The 6,000-nt window shown below is 45.0% G+C and overlaps 1 protein-coding gene across 2 annotated transcripts in view; it reads left to right on the top strand.

The window, feature by feature from the left end:
• The first annotated feature begins 3,531 nt into the window (after positions 1-3,531).
• Positions 3,532-6,000, top strand: part of eva1ba (eva-1 homolog Ba (C. elegans)) — a 44,535-nt gene continuing 42,066 nt past the window's right edge. The window contains exon 1 of one of the 2 annotated variants that reach the window (XM_084335725.1): positions 3,532-3,619. The gene's annotated coding sequence lies outside the window, so the exon portion shown is untranslated. Of the gene's footprint in view, positions 3,620-4,368; positions 4,467-6,000 lie in introns of those variants that run through there. The other variant, XM_084335724.1, reaches the window with a different exon arrangement.

Genomic DNA, 6,000 nt, shown 5'->3' with positions numbered 1-6,000 from the left:
GTTCATGTTCAACAAATGATTTGTTAAGACATTCATAAGACATCTATAAATCATTTGCAGGTGTTATTGTGTGCCCTAATCTAAAGTGAAGCCTATTCATCATTAACAAATGTCTAATAATTTGTTTATTTGTGGACTTTTATGAATACACACAAAGCAATTACCAGACTTGTCTTTTCATGTTTAACAAATGATTTGTTAAGACATTCATAAAACATCTATAAATCATTTGCAGATGCTATTGTGTGCCCTAATCTGAAGTGAAGCCTATTCATCATTAACAAATGTCTAATACAGTTAATTATTTGTTTACAACAATATCAGTTAAAACAGAGATTCAATCATAAAAACAACAACAATATCAGTTAAAACAAAAATACAATCATAAAAACAACAACACTATCAGTTAAAATAGAAATACAATCATAAAAACAACAACAATATCAGTTAAAACACACAGGTCCATAATGGACGTTATTACGTATAAAGTGTCCTCAAGTGTGTGTGTGTGTGTGTGTGTGTGTGTGTGTGTGTGTGTGTGTGTGTGCGTGCGTGCGTGCGTGTGTGTGTGTGTGAGTGTATGTGTGTATGTGTTGACACCAGCCACAGGTAGGTGCTGGTCATAGAAGTAGGCTGTACCTTTGATCTGTACATGGACCGGGGCCCTGTTCCTCGTACCTGGCTAACTGAGTTAGCCGGATAATTTTCAGGATAACTTGACATAAGCTAGACTTTTTCGGTTCCCCGACGCACGTTTGTCTAAATCACTATGGCAACAGATAAAAAAGTTTGAACCTGCTTCCCAAAAGGAAGGCCAAGCAGGGTACTGCTCAGTATCAGCTTTTATAGGAAGATGTTCAATTTGGAGGAGGCATTGTTTCCTTTACCCTGATGATTCGTGTCCGATGTGTCTGACAAGTAGTTCAGCCATACTGTATGTAACAGCGTTCTGCCGTCCATGCACTTTGTAACTGGCTGTTGCTCTTTCATACTTTCTGACTGCACTGGCAGTGTTTATGTCCTTTGTATGAGGCTTCCCTGTGTGTGTGTGTGTGTGTGTGTGTGTGTGTGTGTGTGTGTGTGTGTGTGTGTGTGTGTGTGTGTGTGTGTGTGTGTGTGTGTGTGTGTGTGTGTGTGTGTGTGTGTGTGTGTGTGTGTGTGTGTGTGTGTGTGTGCAGATAGAGTAGAGGACGTTGCAGGGGGCAGACCAGCCTCTTGGCTCCAGCTGGTTCCACTGCTGCCTTATCAAACCAAAATCACCACCTGGATGTTTTTAGCGTCAGCCTAAAAATGTACACTTTGTAAGTGTTAGTTGCCGTATGTGGCTCCAAAACACAGTGTTGTCCTGTGAAAACTCAACTATGAAATGACAACTTGTGCTGCCAAGGAGGCAGAACTCGAGCCAAAATGGCTCAAAGATGTGACGTCCAGGGGAGCGTCCAGGGGAGCTACTGAAAAGGGAACAAAAGAAGACAAATCAAACATGTTCCATTCCATTCAAAGTTGTGAATATTTCAAAGTTGTTAAGACTTGTTATTGAATGGGTTGTGATGTCATCGTCCTGAGGTGTGTCAGACTGATGGAGGAGGATGTAAATCAGACAGGGTGACCTCATGCGTCACACCCCCTTCTAGACACAATCAGCCAAGCTGCTTTCATCTGTGTGTGTGCCCATTAGATCAATGCTAAGACACAATGGCTCTTTGTGGAAATGCTCGCAAAAAGATTTTATTTAATTACCATTGATTATTATTATCTGTGACCAATACTGCAAGTAACTGATTTCAGCCTGCTCCAATATCTCCTGCTGGCCGTCTTGAAATGGAAACAACCGTTATATCAAGGCTCATTCAATCAGATATAGTTAGTAGCCTGCCCAGTGTTTTGTAGGAAGCTGGAAATAAACACACTTGGAGGTAGTTTGCACTTATTCTGGGCTACATATGTGGTCATATATTTTTGTATGTTTTACTGTACCTCGTAAAAGAAAGGCCACCATTAAATCTGTGTGTAAACAGGCCTGGATGGTTCTACCAGGCAGGTTGGGAATGGTGGTCCTGCCGCTGCTGGTGTAGGACAATAGAGGAAGTAAATGATTTGCTGTCTGAGACTGTGGTTGACCATTACCCCCTCCCCTCTCCCCCTTTACCCCCCGATTCTCCCTCTCCCTCTTGTCTTTCGGATGGACACACTGGGCTTGTTGTGAAAGCACATTGGCTGGGTCCAACACTGTCATTATCTTGATAATAACAAATTCAATTCCTTGTATTGAGTCTTTAAAATCGTATTTTAGAAAAACTACCTGGGGTAAAATATTTGTACTTGTTTCACTATAAAACAAGTTTAATTTTTTTTACAGTGCAGTAAAGGATGATAATGGCACAATATAGAGTCCACTGGGGCTAGGCCTTTATATAGCCAATGCCTCGAGGCCGAAGGAAACGGGCCAGCCACAGATTTTCCACACCGTCACTCATGCACATTAGGGATACAGAAAAACACATTCATACAGTACACACAGTAGGCTATGCACATAGGCACACAAAGAGCTAGTCTTGTGTATGCAAATAGACCCGCTCTTTGTAAGACATGGCTGTTCAGATAATACTGTAATGTTGTTCAGATGTCATGCTGTTCAGATGTAATACTGTTCAGATGTGCATTTATTTAGAAATGAGTAAAACTTGGTTGAAGTGCTAGTCCTGCCCAGATTTGAAAATAACAGGAATATATGCTGCATCCCGGAGTACACAGTGATATCACACATTCAAATAGTCTCTGGTGATATTTCATCTTGAGAAATTCTCAGATTCTCTGCGTTATTACAATTCAACACTCTCAAACATTCCGCTTCATAAGAACGCTAACATGACTCTGATTGCAGTCTGTGCTTTTGCAAAGGAATTTGCTCCTCGTCATTTTGAACGCACGCAGCCTCGCAGACGTTCCTATTTTAACCGCTAATACCACCTCACCTCACGTCAGCATCAGCAATGCGACAAGCTGGGCAGGAGGAATGCAAGAAGTGCTGCTCATGTTCCTGGACACGAGCCTGAGGGCTTCTAGCAGCGAGTGTCAAGGAGTGAGAAGGAGAAGAGAGGGGAGGGTGGAAGGAGAGAGGGATGCCTGGTTGCCAGGGTAAGTATTATGTTTGTGTAATCCCACCCAGCTACCTCCGACCCATGCAAACCCTCCATTCCCAGACCTGTGCCTGGCCCGTGCCAGTTTAAACTCAGTCAACCCCTCTGTGGGTAGAGAGAGGGAGGGAGGAATAGAGAGAGGGAGGGGAACACTAGGGCCTTATCCAGAGCCTCCAAGGCCCTGCCTGGCTGTAGTGGTACCACTGCCCGCCACACGGAGGGACCGCCTCGGCCTCCCCTGAACCATTTCCTGTCCCGGGCTTCCCGCCTTAATACCAAACAGACCTCTCCTTCTGCCTCCACCTCCCCTCCCCTCGGTATGGGTGTGCCGGAACTCAGACACCATAGTACTACGCCCATTTCTTGTTACATTGCCAAGGGAAATACTGGAACCAAGGAACCAAAAGGACTTAAGCATATGAATTCTGTTTTCTCTGGGAATAAGTCAAGTCACCGTGGGGTTTGTCACTGAGCAAGAGGTGGGTGTACGGAGAAGAGCATGCTATCATCACTGCTAGGATCACAGGGATGCAGAGTGTGTGTGCATCCATTCATGCATGTCTTGTGTAGTTTATCCACGCAGAGGAAGAGGAAGGAGAGCAGGCCTCTTGATCTCAAAACAAGCCTCATATGCACACGGCAGCTCCTGCTACGGAATCCCTCCTGTGTCGTAAAAAAGGGCTGCTGTTGCTGGCAGATGCCTCCAGTCACTGTGCTTTTTAATAGGGGGCACAGAGGCCAGGAGACAGAGACATGTGTTTTCACGTACCAGAGAGAGAGAGAGAGAGAGAGAGAGAGAGAGAGAGAGAGAGAGAGAGAGAGAGAGAGAGAGAGAGAGCGAGAGAGAGAGAGAGAGAGAGAGAGAGTGTGTGTGTGGGCTTTTACCTGGAGGTGTAGATCCACCTTAGATCCATCTATGCCAAGCCATTTGCAGCTTGGCGAGACTGATGGTACATGAAATGTGAGGGTAACACAATTTCCCCCTCCTCTCCTCCTCTCCTACCCCTCCCTAGTTCACTCCATTCTTTCCATGATAAAAAAATAATAGAATCAGTGCCACTTGAGGTAAGCAATCAGGCTTCTCAGTAACATGTGCTCGGAGTCAGAATTCTTGGTATGTTTCTGATTTAAAAAGAGAACAATGCTAACTCCCTTTGGGAGCCTTTCCATGGCATCCATTTCAGCAGTCTTGTGTTTTCGTACAGGCGACTAATTCATCTGTGTGAGGTGTTTTTTGGCAGATGGATCTTTGCCGTCTTGTTTTTCTCTGTTGTTGAAAATGTCATTTGAAGCTTGACTGATAATGTTATCCAAGCTAATTATCAGGTTAGTGCTTGTATTGGAAAATAATGATTGTTTCCTTTTCTCCACTGAAAAAATATACTCCCACACTTGCAGAAATGACAACTATTTTGCATTTTCTTGTTGTGTGTGTTTCTACTTGTGCATGTGTTTGTGTGTGTGTGTGTGTTTGTGTTTATACATGTGCATGTGCACACAGGCGTGAATACAGTATGTGTTTGCATGTGGTCTTGTGTATGTGGGTGTTTGTGTGACGGATCATATTGGGTCTGCGTTGTGTTTGATGTTAAATGAGAATGTCCCGAGGGGGAGTCGAACAGGGGGCTCCCGCGTCCGCGGGCGACGACACAGGCCGCTGCACTAAGAAGTGAATTCACTCCTAACTACCGTACCTATGCGTCTGTTAACCTTGTTATGGGGAAGTGAGTTTAATTTACCAGCCCGCACTGCCACAGTCACTCGTCAACACACCTGTTTCCGTGACTGTGGATGTTGTGAAGGATCAGATTAAACCGAATATATATATTTATTTATGGATATATATTTAATAGTATTTGTATATCGTTTGATATCCCTTGTATATTCCTTGTACATATACACTGAATATCCCTTTAGTCTACTAACAGCCCATAATAGTTTCATTCTCTCATTGGACAAGAACTTGGCGCCAGCAGCCAAGCCCCTTGGTTCAAGTTCAATCGTGCCGACGAACATGTCGTTACTAGCCCGGTTCCGCGTAGGAATACGTCTGGCGAAATACGAATGGTACTATTTGTTCACAGCGCATATATATATGGCGCAAGTAAAGTAGAACTTTTTTTTAGTCCCTTAGCCCTTAGTTCTTTACCCTCCAACCTAGTGGCAAGACGTTAAGCCTCACCCACGATACACGTGTGGTGCAGTATGGTCAACTTGGCCTCAGAATGGCATTGAGACATCGTGTGGATTAATAGTTGAATTGTCATAGTTTGGCACTATACCGTCGAGTGGGACGTATTTCTATTAAGTTAATAATAGTCTATTATGTATGGTGCATCGTTCGGTTAGAGTTATAAAGTGAGCAGTACCCCCATCGTTTCCTCGCGTTATCTAGAGTCTTAACCAGGCTGGGCAGACCACGTGTGGTGCTTTCATCCGAGGAGTTCTGGGCCAGGACGAGTGGACCTGCACATTGGATTACCTTACCCGGACGACGGCGAGCCCTACACGGCTTGGATTATCTACTTGCTTTGGGTGCTTTGATTATGCCATGGATAACAGCCAACACTGGTGAGTGTTGGAGCTACCCCCGAGAGGAGTCCAGGTGAGACGGCGCTCTACCCCGAGTGAGGTCGCCTCACGTCTCTTCGTTGTGGACCGGCAGCTACCGTCTACAAGAGGGCCCAGCTGTATTCATCTGTGGACCAAGGTTCTGTGGGCACCGTGTTCAGCACTCTGAATTCTCCCAAGAAATCGTTGGCCAGATGGGATATCGCCAGCGGCTCTCCTAACCCCCCCCCCCCCCCCCCCCCCCTACTGACTTACAACCAGCGGGACCCCCTTTAGTGTATCCAGCTAT

This window comes from Notolepis coatsorum, assembly GCF_963971535.1.
Source record: "Notolepis coatsorum genome assembly, chromosome: 19".
NCBI lineage: Eukaryota > Metazoa > Chordata > Actinopteri > Aulopiformes > Paralepididae > Notolepis > Notolepis coatsorum.
This window is presented reverse-complemented; position numbering and strand designations above follow the sequence as displayed.